The sequence below is a fragment of the Dromaius novaehollandiae genome, chromosome 5, assembly GCF_036370855.1.
Source record: "Dromaius novaehollandiae isolate bDroNov1 chromosome 5, bDroNov1.hap1, whole genome shotgun sequence".
NCBI classification, from domain to species: domain Eukaryota; kingdom Metazoa; phylum Chordata; class Aves; order Casuariiformes; family Dromaiidae; genus Dromaius; species Dromaius novaehollandiae.
This window is the reverse complement of record NC_088102.1, coordinates 48,876,503-48,889,977: the sequence shown is the minus strand read 5'-3', so window position 1 is coordinate 48,889,977 and position 13,475 is coordinate 48,876,503. Positions and strand designations below refer to the sequence as shown.

General features: G+C 38.1%; 1 protein-coding gene across 8 annotated transcripts in view; it reads right to left on the bottom strand.

Annotated features, from left to right (window-relative positions):
- The window catches only part of LRRC4C (leucine rich repeat containing 4C), a 546,204-nt gene that overhangs the window by 173,316 nt on the left and 359,413 nt on the right, over positions 1-13,475 (bottom strand). For 7 of the 8 annotated variants that reach the window (XR_010389425.1, XM_064512763.1, XM_064512761.1 and 4 more), the window contains one exon: positions 5,287-5,392. The exons of the other annotated variant lie outside the window; for it this stretch is intronic. The gene's annotated coding sequence lies outside the window, so the exon portion shown is untranslated. The remainder of the gene's footprint in view (positions 1-5,286; positions 5,393-13,475) is intronic. 8 annotated transcript variants of the gene reach the window in all.

The following is a 13,475-nucleotide window of genomic DNA, read 5'->3' as shown; positions in this document are numbered from 1 at the left end:
TTGTGGTTTTTTTAATACGTAGTTGTTACAGTAATAAGTTTTTCTATTAAACTCCAAATAACTTCTTCTTAACAACAGGCTTTGATTAGTGTGTTATTATTTGCTAATGCATTATATCTTATGAAACTCTTATTATAGATGGAAAATAGGAATAGTAAAATCAAGATCATGCACAACTTCATAATAAAAGCAGCTCTTTAAATGCAAGTTATTTGTACTGCTGAAGTTACTAGTTTATTGCTTCCTTATCAAACTCAAAGAACAGAATCACCTCTTCACAATACAATGTCTTTTCCTTTTTAACTGAAAGAGTAGCTTCAAAAAACTAAAGTTAAAAAAACAGCTATTTTTATAACGTATCTTCAGATAAAGTTACTTGGTCACATGTGAATCAGAGGAGGTATTTTGCCTTCTGACATAACGTAAATGCTCTAAATCAACTTCTAGATGCACTTAACTGATTCCACTAACTACATTAGGACCTAAATTTCCATATTTTGAGTCACATTAGAGTCCATTAATTAGATGCCTGAAGTAACCTAAAATTGATGGCAAGGATATTCTCCTGAATTTCAATTTCTCCTAATACTGAGAATATGAAAAGAACACTTCTGAAAATGTACTGAATAGAAGAAAAAAAAGTTAGAACTTAAAAGATTTTGAAAAATTATTCCCCATGGATAAAGGCAATTACAAGTGTATTACAAAGGCATTAAGGAAAAATACATATTCACAAAATGAGGACATTACTCAAACACAAAGCAGTACCTTGATAATAGAACGATAACAGTGGCCAATTACATATTTAGCCAAGCTTAAAACTGCCTCTCTAGACAAGAAACGTCAGTGATTCCGCAGGTAAAATTGTTCAGCACTCAGCGACACAAAACATGCCCATCTAGCTCACATCAGTGCTAGCTGAAGGCAATAGTAAAATGTTTCTTGACCTCAGTGAGGCAAAAAAGTCACTCCATAAACTCCATTTCAGTAAGTATATACAGAAGGTCAGAAAAACCTATTAGTAAATATAAATATTAATGAAATTCACAGGCAATTCATCTGATATTAGTGGAATTATACTAGGATGTCATTGGTGTAGCTGAGAGGAGAATAGGTGTTGAGTAGATTGAATTCGAATGCTGACTAGTTCATCAAGTTTATTGTATGAATCCATTACAATTATACTAGGAAAAGCATGGTAGGATGATATAAACAAAGTCAATCTTGAGCAAGACAGACTTAGCTTTCAAGGTAGAAGTTCTGTCAATTTTCACTGGAAATGTTTTGTTACAGAGAATGTTCTTTAGACGCACTAGGAAAATTGCCTGTGCATTTGCTCTCTACATATGCATTCATCCCTCTCCCTGGCTAAATTATCTGTGTGAGAGTGGGAGGGAAAATATTTTGAATACTGCCCTTCTCAGCAACTACAACTACTCCTGTGAATTTTACTCTTTTTCTTTAGAAAGAACAATAGAGGTGAGAGATCTTTAGGCAGGCAGGCAGGCAGGCATCACAGATAGACCAAGGGAAAGGAAACAGGAGGTCCTCCTTCTGCAGTTACTCCACAACCACTTATCCAAGAGTGGGGCTGAAAATGAACACTGAAAATGTAACCTAGGTAGTCACATCCCCAGGAAGCACTGATAAGATCTGATTCAGAGTAAAAGTGAAAAAATATATGTATTTTTGAATTATTTTAGAAACACACCATATTTTCTCTTTGCTGTTGCTGACATTTTACCTTGCAACCAGATGCATTTGTTTTCGTCCTTAGATCTGATTAGTCTTTAAATCTGTGTTTTACGTTTGCAAGTTAATACTTCAGAACTTAATTACTCATTATTCAAGGATGGATATCATGCAGGGAAGGTACAGACTAGAGACAGACGTGTATAATGTTTACAAATAAGAACCACAGGACTTGCTGGTGTAGGACTATAGACTACAGGACAATCGCCTGGGCCTCACAACTTTTGCAGAATCCTGAGCTCTAACCAGAAAGCTATGCTTAATAACATCAAACATGCTACTTTGTATTTCCAATGTGCTCCTAAGCATCTGTGATTTAAACAGATTTATTCTTGGTTCAAAGCTATGTCACAAAAATCGAAACTTCTTTAATCAAGCCTCAAAAGTGAAATCACAGATAATCTACTTACTGTAATTTGAGGTTACTGTTATCTGTTTTCCTTCTAACAACTGTACCCAACATCTATAATAGAAACCATAGTTTTTATAGGAGACCAGTGTTTTTCTGATGACAATAAGGTAAGCAACACATTCCAGAGCTACAGTTTGGCAAGGTAACAACGATTTTTAACTAATTAGTTTCAACAAACTGGAGAACGACAGCACCTGTTTCAAACCATTCCTTTTTTCTTAAATCACAACTTAATCTGAACTGTTCTTTTAAAGCCTTTGTTATACCCTGATTAGAACTGGATGGCAAAAAATTGTTTTCAGTTCTGGTAGAGAATAATGGTTTGAACAAAAAGCTCTGTTCCTTGGAAAAGCCTGTACAAAACCTGAACAAGTCATAAAATAAGTTTAGTTCCCCAAGAGATACCATCATACCCACCTTTTAATACTATATCGCACTGATCTGCAAATGATTTCAAGGACATCTTCACTTTGAAGATTTTTCATTGTCAAAGTGAACTCTATTCAAAACACTGTCGCTGAAGTGAGCCCTCATACTCTTTATTCCTGTCTCTCGGGGTGGCGAACTCTGCATTGCCAGGAACACTCTGCTAGCGCCTGCAAGGGCTCATCCCCCCGAGATTCCTGCCAGGAACTCTGCTGCTGACAGGCATTGAACAAACACATCATAGCCACGGGCATGCACATATGTATGAATCTCTACACTTCTGTTTCAGGCATTTCAGCACAGGATTTACCAGACAGGAGAGGAAGACAGGGCTCCCAGGGTGTATCAGTGTCCCACTCACTCTCCCTCAGTGTCCAGTTACCACGTGAGCATCACTCATATTTCCAGTACAGCCTGGTGCAATGGCTTCTTGTCCAGCCCTTATAAAGCCTGAAAAACTTGGAGAGAAGCTGTGGTGTTGCACTGGAAAGGCAACGAGTAACCAGGTTCTACCAGAATAAGGAAGGAGCTATAATCTTCCCCTAGACAAAACTATATTTTTAATTCCATGTCCCTCATATGACTCTTTTTACTTAATGATGTATTTTCTACGGTGATCTAGTTCTAGTTTAGCAAAGCTACGTTAATGAACTGTTATTAGCCAGAACTAGAACTGAACCAGAACAGTTTCAGTCACAGCTGAATTTGAACTGGAACTGAACTAAAAAGTTTGCTAGGTTTGATTCCCTAAAAATTGAGTTCTATTTCTTTTCCTGCCATAAAGCTCATATGCAGACTTTGGGAGCAATCAGATGTGAATAAAGGATATAGTAAATTTTCCATCATCTCAGCTCATAACCTGGATGTCATCTCTACCTCAGCCTTCAAAACAGCAAACTGCGGAATGCTCTAACGTATTTCTGCAGCACACAAAAGCTTTAAAATATTTCCACAGAAGTGAAGACTTTGGCTTCCCAACACTCCATGGCTTGCTGGCTAGGATACAGGCCTGACATGCGGGAAAGCTACAGTCAAGTCCTCCTCCACCTGAAATTTTCACCCCAGGTCACTTTGAAACAGGCAGAGCAGGGTCTTTCCCACAACCCCACCTGAAATCCTTACTTATCCTTACTTTCTCAATTGAAGTTTCAATGAAATTTATCAGCCTCAGTGAAAGGAGCAGGAAGAGGATTTTTGATACAAATTCTATAAATATGTGCTGTCCTGCTAAAGCATTCAGCTGGAAGTCAGTCTACTTTTTCCCTTGCAATGTACTGAATATGTGGTTGTTCATATCTTGATAGAGTAGCAAAGCTCTTATCCAGTCTTCTTCATCTTGTCTCTTGATCCTTGAGTTCTTCCACCCTGACCTGAATTCCTCTAACCTTGACCTTAGATTAATTCAAAATGGGCATTCTTTCAAAAAATCACTTTCATAACTTTGTTGTACTCATCTTTCCATTTTACTTTTATATCCATCTTTTGCATAGCAGCAAACAAATTTCCCATTCTCACATTACAGCATCTAAAGATCACGATCTCTTTTTTGTATTGCTATATTCCAGATTTCTCTCCCCCAATAATACTAACTTTGCCAATTCATATTTCCCACAGATAACTTCCAGAACCTTATACTTTCATACAAGTGACATGCTATCCATTTAAAAAAACTTTTTAACAACCTGCCTCTTCCTTGATTCCCCACAGACTGTTAACATCTGGCATCCGTTAGTTTTGTAGCACCTGTTGCTACTGAGATCACTGCTACAGGTAATTTATGGATTCGCGCCTGTTACTAGTGATAGCTTAACCTTTTGTCCCTTCCCTCTTTGTTGGTCTAGTCTCCTGTCATGTTTTATCTAAAGTTCAGATTGGGAGTTCTTTGGGGCAGGGAATTCATTATCTGTCTTTCTAGTATAATGAAGCCTTTTTTCAGATTGGAATCTTTCATCAGTACTTCAGCAGAAATAGCAATAATGATGGTCCTAAGCCTATGCTGGTCATGTATGATTGCCTAATTCCAAAATCATACTCCAGCACTCTTCAAGGTGCCCGCACTGCAATCATGATTGTTATCACACACATCAGTAACATGGAACAGGTGGGAGGACATAACACACAACAATTCTGCCCGACTACCAGCACTACAAAACTGCAGGCTTCAAAATGAGCACTCAAGGCTGATCTTTGACTTTGTACAATCCACCCACTTCTTACGCTGCCACTTAGTGAGAGGGACAAAACAGGAGAGAAACATTGAGTTATCCTGCCTTAGCTTGTCACGAGAGTCTCTGAGCTTCGGCAGATTGATCAGCGATATCAGACCTAGGACAGTGCTGCAGATCTTCATCTAGAGCTACCTTGCTTACAGAAATGATTTTTTTTTCTCCCCATTGCAAAATTTGTCCAAGTGTAATTAGAGGGTTTTTCTTCTTTGTTTGCCCAGAATTTCTAGATGTCCAGCAATTTTGTAGAAGAAACTCTAATGGACACTTGGACATCTGGAAACATCTGCTGCATGTGGGGATATCTGCTCCACAGTATATTCATAAGGTACTCAATATTAATTGGAAGTATGTAGAATTATACTTCTTTCCATCTGGGAAATCCTAGATACTCTTAGAAATACTTTTTAAACAATCTGGAATGGTGAAAAGCTTAAGTTAATAGAACAAATATATTAGATGTCAAAATACCTGTTAGGACAGTTGTTTTTCAGCAGTTACGCATGCCATACACAACTTCTGCTGCAACTGATGCAGACGGAATCCTCTTTTACTGGAAATAGCAAATCAGAGGCTCCTTACATAAAATATAAACAGAGACAAGTGATTGATTAAACCACTCAGTTCCTCTCCCTCTCTGCCTCCCCTCCCACTCCGAAAAACACACACGTTGTTCCCTGTGCATCATTTTTAAAAGTGTTTTGTTCACCTTTGAGCTTATGTATTTCTGTTATAATAAGATGAGCTTATGTATTTCTGTTATAATAAGATAGATGGAAAGAGAGAGAAACTAAATCAAAGATTCAGATAGAAAAGCGTAGCTTACTGACACAAAGTTGTGGATACATTTTTCTCTATCCCTTTCAGCAGTGTTTGGCCAAACTCCCATTGATCTCCCAGTTATTATTAGATAAAGCATTCATCTGCCTTTTCACCACTCCTACAGCCACAGGCATCACCTTAAATAAGCTGCAATTGAACATGACATTTAATGTCAAGCTCAGCACTGCTAATGCAATTGCAATTGTCTCTGGGACAACCTGTAGCATGACCTTCTTTCTGATGTATGTGAGCTGTGCATCCCTCTTTCCATCCTATTCAACGTTACTGGCTTAGACATTCTATGTGGCTAATATTGAATATCTTTGTTCCCTCCAGTCCATCTCACAAGCAAGCTGTGAGGTCCAGCTCCTCACCGCTGCCTTTTCTCCCTCCCATGCCTGATACAAATAGACCCACATCTGCAAGGTCTCAGGTAAGTACACAACACACACAGAGCTCACTACATCCATTTCACTGTTGATTCTGAGGGTTGGTCAGTTTTTTCCTGAGGTCAATGATTTTTTTTTTAATTTATGAGAATGAATAAAGAAAATTTATGCCCTTCTCCATGAAGGCTTCAAAAGTTATGAACACACTTTAGCCTGGCAATGGCACTTGAGCATTTTCCAGGGCACAGACCGGAGGTGGATTACACCAATGCAGGGAAAAAGCAAATGGAAGACTTCACTGAATTACAACAGCTCTAGGATTTCTGTTTCTCAAGCACACACAAGTAAACCTTTTTGAAAATGCATTTTGTGACAGAATAAGATATATTTGTATCAAATTATGATCTTCATACTCTACTGCACTCCAGATAGTAACAAGGGGAAAGTGCTAAGCACGCTGTTGTAAGACTATCACAGAAAAGCTGCTTTTGGCTTACTTGACTTTAGTCATAGTTCGCCAGTCTCAAATACCAGTGTCCTGGAACTTTTTCTTATTCCTCCTAGTTAGAGAGCTACAGTGATGATGGAGTACCATTTAAAAAAAAAAAAAAAAAAAAAAAAAAAAAAGGCAAGAGAGAGAACAGGAGAGACAGAAGAGAGCTTGAGATTTTGATAAACTATCCACACAAGGATAAGGTAGCACTACATCGGCCTTTGGAATAAAGCAGATTTCACCCAGTGCTCTCAGAACTTCTGACGTTCTACAGAACAACAGACAGAAAACTGGTGAATCTCTCTAACATGTTAATTCCACCAAGGACACAGCCTTACTGTGTTAGAACTATTTAGTGTTTTACACTGTCACTATTCACCATGGAGGGCTTTACACATATAATCAATAGCTACAGCAAAATCCCAGCATGGATATGATGATGATATTCATCCTGCTGTGGGTTAAAACTCAGCTTGAAGGAATACACAAGACAACTGAGACAAAAATGTTTTTTCCTTGTCAATACCAGCAATGCTTGAAAGATAATTTTAAAGAGAAAGGAAGAGAAGTAACTTTTCCTAACGATGGTTGCATGCCAAATTGGCCTGGTCTCCACTGGAAGATGAATCTCTGACTGAAGACACTGATACACCAGAGGACTGTGCTGCCATTCAGAGGGTCCTCGAGAGGCTGGAAAAGTGGGCAGAAAGGAATTTCATGAAGTTCAACAAGCGGATATTCCATGTCCTGCACCTGGGGAGGAATAACTCCATGCATCAATACAGGCTGGGGGCCAACCCACTGGAAGACAGCTTTGCAGAAAAGGCTCTGGGGGTCCTGGCAGACAACAAGTTGACCATAAGCCAACAATGTGCCCATGTAGAAAAGAAGGCAAACAGCCTCCTGGGCTGCATTAGGAAGAGCAGTGCCAGCAGGTCAAGAGAGGTGATCCTTCCCCTTCCCTCAGCACTGGTGAGGCTAGATCCAGAGTAATGTGTCCAGTTCTGGGCTCCCTAGTACAAGCAAGATATGGACCTGCTGGAGCGAATCCATCGAAGGGCCACAAGGTGATTAAGGGACTAGAACATATGAGGAGAGGCTGAGAGAGCTGGGATTTCACTGGAGAAGTGGAGACTCATGGAGAGGGTGGAGAGGGCAGGGAGATCATATCAGTGTGTGTAAATATCTGATGGGAAGGTGTAAAGAATACAGAGCCAGACTCGGTGCCCAGTGACGGGACAAGAGGCAACAGGCACAAACTGAAACATAGGAAATTCCATCTGAACACAAGAAAACACTTCTTCACTGTGATGGTGGTTGAACATGGGAACAGGTTGTCCAGAGATGCTGTAGAGTCTCCATCTCTGGAGATATTCAAAACACAACACCCAACTGGACAAGGCCTGGGCAACCTGCTTGAGCAGGGGGTTGGACAAGATCATCTCCAGACATCCCTTCCAGCACCAACTATTCTGTGAGAATGCTTCTCAGTCATCCCAGTGGTTCACAGGAGCAAACCAAGTTTTGGCACTTTCAAGCCAAATTTGGTCTTCAATATAATGAAGATTGATTACTTTTAGAAGCAACAACAAAATAGCAGAGGAATTTGATGGGGAGCCAGGAAAAGACTAAAAGCATGGTGGTTTAAGTAGGAAGAAGCTAAACAGTCTGTCACTATTTGTTGTTTTCACATTTCAAATACTATGAACTATAGAAGTCATTCTGGATATGATGGCTAGGGCTTACTGTAACCTGGTTGTTATGCTAGAGGAAAGGACAAGACTTCTTAAGAGAGTCTGAAGCTGAAATAAAGCATAAAAAAAAATGGTGACTGAAGGTGTATCAGAGTTTACATCAAAGCTTACCAAGGAATCAGATGGGAAGCTTAAACCTCAAAAGCTTTGAGAAATGGAGACTATTTGCCTTTTGTGAAAGCTAGAGACAACAACTTGTCCTCTTATTTGTGTTTTCTGTTTTTATCAGCATCTTTCTTTTTTCTTCAATTTAAGCCAACTGTTATTCCTCCAGAATCTCATTTCTTGTAAACATTCTGTTTTCTCCTTAGACACGACAGGCTATTGAATATAATCATTGGATAATTTGGTCCAGTTCAGTGAAATAGAGTATATTGCTGAAGGCTACTGTTCTGAAGCAATTCTTTTCTTGCTCCCTCCAATTCTTCATTTATGCCGTAGCTCACAATATTTTTCACAAGTCTGTTTTTTTCCTTATTTTTTAAAAAAGAAAATGTACTCTTTATTTAATCTCTTATCCAAAATCATTCTAACCTGCCTGTCACATGTTTTAGCACTAACTGGTTAGTGTCTAAACCTGGGGCTTTTTACAATGACCTCAAAGTGCTTTATAACATTATTTACTTTACAAGTTGAGTGATAATTTGCCTGTGTGTACACATACACACACAGAAAACAATGAAAGCTTTCTGTATTAAAACGTTCAAACTGTTTAAGTAGTAAGACAATTATTGCATAATTGCAGCAATTATCCAATGTTACAGATAGGAAAAAAAAAAACATGCTATGATTTTAGACTAAGCTAATAAAAAATATGCCGAGCAACTAAAAGGAATGATCTGATGAAGTAAAACTATGTTAAATTCCAGGGATTCATTTAATTGCAGCAAGGGGAGATTATTTTGAACAGGTGTAGCTGCTTTATAGTATAGAGAAGGTTTTGAAGTGTTTCATAAAGCTAAAATAGTGAAACAAAAGATGATTAAAAAATTGTCCCCAAGTTAAAATATTGTACATCAGCTTCTACCATAAGGGAATTTTCATGGTTGAAACATAAACCTTGAAAATGGCAGGGTGGGGGAGCTTATAATGAAAATACTGACAGACTATTAACAAAAGTAGCTCTAGCAGGAGACTCTACAGTTACTTGCACACTAGGCTTTTTCCCCAGTTCCATGTTACTGTAGTTATCATTGTGTTCGGTCAAAAAGCCAAAGATAAAGTACAAGTGATGCCATAGGGCCACTGATTTCTGAACATTTCCTGGTAAATGCTAGGAGTCACCACATATTTTTTTCTAATACCAAGACAACTGGAGGAAAGGAAGACAGTAAGTAAATATTTAATCCTTCAGCTAGCCACCCTCAACATTATTTTTGCTAGACAGCTAGCAGCTTTTAGCCATTGCCCCAGGATCCTGCCCTCTCCAGCTGTTTGAAGGGGGCATCTACATTCAAAGTATAGATTCACTATGTGTACACTTACACAAAAATACAGCAACTTTCTCATATGACCTAAACTATTAGTTTCATATATGCCAATAGTACTGACATGGTTCCACTAAAGGTGATGAATTTATGCTTTTCAAACTTTATTCACTGAAATACTTTTGTGTAAGTATTTACGCAAGGGTGTGAAACCGACACCACCAAACCAAAATAATAATTAAAAAAGGTAAAACCTATGTCATTGGTGAAAAACATCTGCAGTGTAAGAAGTAACAGACTGCATACTTTTTAGGATTATGAGATTAGTTATGGTTCCTGTAAGAGAATACTTTCAGATATGTGAGAAATGAGAAACATTTCATTAAATATGCACAGGGCTTTTTTGCATACTGAACGGGAAGTATAACTAGGGATGTACAAACTGATTTAGGCAGTAAATAATTAAAGCAGCAGTGCATAGCTGTGATACATGTTATTTCTGTACAGTAGCATGCGACAGATCAGGTATTAGATTCTCTTCCAGTTTTGGCATTGAAGCTTAGCAACAAGAAATTATGACACCTGCCAAAAGAAGTTAGGCTGCAAAAAGATCACATCAGAAGCTGTTTTTAAGCAGGCTCAACACTAGAGACATTCCTCTCCCTGCTACCACAAGAGTTGGGGAAAATGAGATGTCAGGAGCTGGTATAGATTTGATGCAGCATCTGACAGTAGTTACGTTAAAAGCACTTCCTTGTCCTACCGTCCAAAGAAACAACCTGTCAAAGCTCCTCATGCAACTGGGACATCATCACACAGCGGAGGTCTTGTCTCCGGATAAAATCTCCTGAGAACACTTTGTACTACCAAAAACATACAGTTCAGCTTTCTCATTTACGAGAGGGTTCAATTCTTGAGGAATCTATGATCCAAACTTAAGTCAGAGCAAAGTTTATCTTGCTGCAAGTTCTTTGAGCCAATTGGACATATGATGTTCTATTAAAATTTCAGAACAGCTGATCATAAGGTGTTTAAGGAGGTTTGATCCCAGTTCCCATTCTGTTTCACAGAGCATTAAACATTGTATTTCTCTCCTCCTAAAAAAAGTTACACCCAGATAAGTTTGTATTTCATTAAAGATATTGAAAGCCAACATCAAAAGATGAACAGACAAGAAAATATTTCCATTTACCTCACAGTCTTTCCACTTAAACATCTTATTTAATGTCTTTCTTGCTGGAGAATTATTTCTCCTCAATTCCAACACCTATATCAATGTGGTTAGCCAGGAAGTAGAAATATATTGCTATGGGGTGAACACAAGTGTCTCCATTATATTAAAGATGGGAAGTGACATTTTCTTTCAGAAAAAATTAATATTCTCCTATCAGATAGCAAGAAGCTTAGTAAGTGTGTTATCTGATTAATGAATAAGCTAATTATTTTTGTGATGGTGAGTTATGTTAAGTAATCTCTCTCTGACAGTTGACAAAAGGCTGTAGATTCATGTTAAGAAAAAGAAGGCGGCTCATGGCAACGTCTGGATTTTTTTAGTCAGTACTATATTAATTTGGGGAGAAGGGAAGCTGTGAACTCATATCAAAATCAGCTGTTAATTTTGATTTGAAAAATGACTTTTAAAGTAATAAGCAATTTTTACATTCAGATTTAATTTTTAATTTTTTTAAGAAAATTATCTTTTAATTTCTAGTCCTGAAAAGAAACTCCCTGAAAACAAAATGAAAAATGAATTCAATCAAGCTGACCACGCTATTTTTACTTTAATTTTCACTTTGTCAAGAGGACCAAAAGCAAGAGTACTGGGTAGTTCTGATTTTTTATTTTTGCCTTCTGTCTTTCTTTTTACCAGCACACCCAAGAAGTGATGCATCTTACCACTCTAGTGAGGAATCTTGCTTTTTCTTCCAGCACTGGGGGAAGATACAATCTGCTGGGTTGAAAAGGGGAATTCTGTTCTCATTTTAGCCCTTTTGACATTGTGAATGCTGTGAATACTTACTTGCCTTTTGTCTAGTTACAGGAAAAGGAAGTCTGATATAGTACGCTTGTATGCCTCCTAAGGTGCCATATGGCTAGAAAGTGCAGACCCTTTTAGTGTCACAATCTTCCACAAGAACATTGTGTGGTGCACTCGAAATACCAAATTAGAGTATTTTACAGTTAACACTTGAAGGTTGTCTTAAATGTGTATTTCAGGATATGACTAAGTCTAAATCACTTCTTTCTATTTAAACATATTCAATAGTTAAATGAATGCATTAATATTTGTCAACTCTGTAATGGGTAGCTGCTTCACTTATCAGATCCAAGGGGTCATTACCCTCCCACACATTTAAGGCCACCTCCTTCAATAATACTGAAATATCTTGTCATAGAAGAATTGCAGGAGCTGGATGAGAATTTTTTTCTTACTATGTTTCTTTCCTATATTACATTTCTCATTTCAAAAATACTTTAACCCAAATGTCAAACACTTGTCAACAAGGTCCAGCTGGGGACAACTGAAGCCTTCTACTTTGAAATCGTGATCTTATTTTTTTGTTTTTCCTGGTCTAAATTTACTAATTTTTCAAAATAAAGTGTATAAAATTGTTTTGAAAAGGGGTATTTCAGCACTTTCAGAAATCCCCTCCAGTTCCAAATACTGTTTGATTTTGACTGATCAGTCAAAACTATCTGTGTTGTGAGCAGTTCTGTCTCAGCAAATAAACATCTTTGGCAAGGATGCAAAGCTGGGAGTCAGTTTCTGTTTTTAAGAACTGTAACTTATTGCCTATAAGAAATGAAATGGCAAAAGGTACTTGCTCATATGATCAGGGGTTGCTCCTGCTTAGAACTTAAATCCTGCTTTAGATATCTCCATGAACTGCATGAAGTACCAAGATTAACCTCTCACAGTAACCTCAAATTCCAGATAGGCACAGCCAAGCATCACTCAAAAATTTTAAGTGAATTTGAAATATACAATGCATGAACACAAGATGTTTGATGGCATTTGTAGCATCTGAGACTATGGACACCATGCTTAGCCACAGAAGCAGTATTGCATATGCAGGACCATTCCAGACCACCACCTACATTTTAATAAGAACAGAACCTCTTTTTAGGAATGAAAGTATAGCTTAGTCTTTACAAAACACTAATTTTTTGCTTTTATCCACCTGTAACTTCCAAATGATGTGGCCAGTTAGTACAGCTGTGATGACTGCATCCATAATGTGGATGTTTGCCCACTGTGTAAGTGGACTGAGACCACCACTCATTTCCTGCCAGGATACATTTTCTTAGTTATTACACTAGGACGGATTTATGATAGTGACTACAAATAAGCATCTTATTATCCCATTCCCAATTTCCTGAGACACCAGTCCCTCTATGATGCTATTCTGAATGTTATTTCATAGTAAGAGTCTATCTAAATAGAGTAGGATCCCTTACTAAACGCAGTCTTGCCATGAAGCTGTCGAGCTGCGGGAAGCACGAAGGTTATGTAAATCAGTCTGCCTTTCATCTGAATTTTGCCTTAAAACACAAAAGGGGGGAGGCAGGGTAAAGAATTTTCTTTATCGTTTATGTAACTGAATTAGCCTGGTTCGCTCCATGTAATTCCCAGTGATTGCTGAAACACCCACTAATGAATACAACTGTAAGCAATTAGACCAGCAAGTTACTCAAGTCTAGACTGCTTGTCTGCTTCAGCAGCCGGTGAGAACATGGCCAATGGGAACATTAACCATTGTTTTACTCTTTCCTC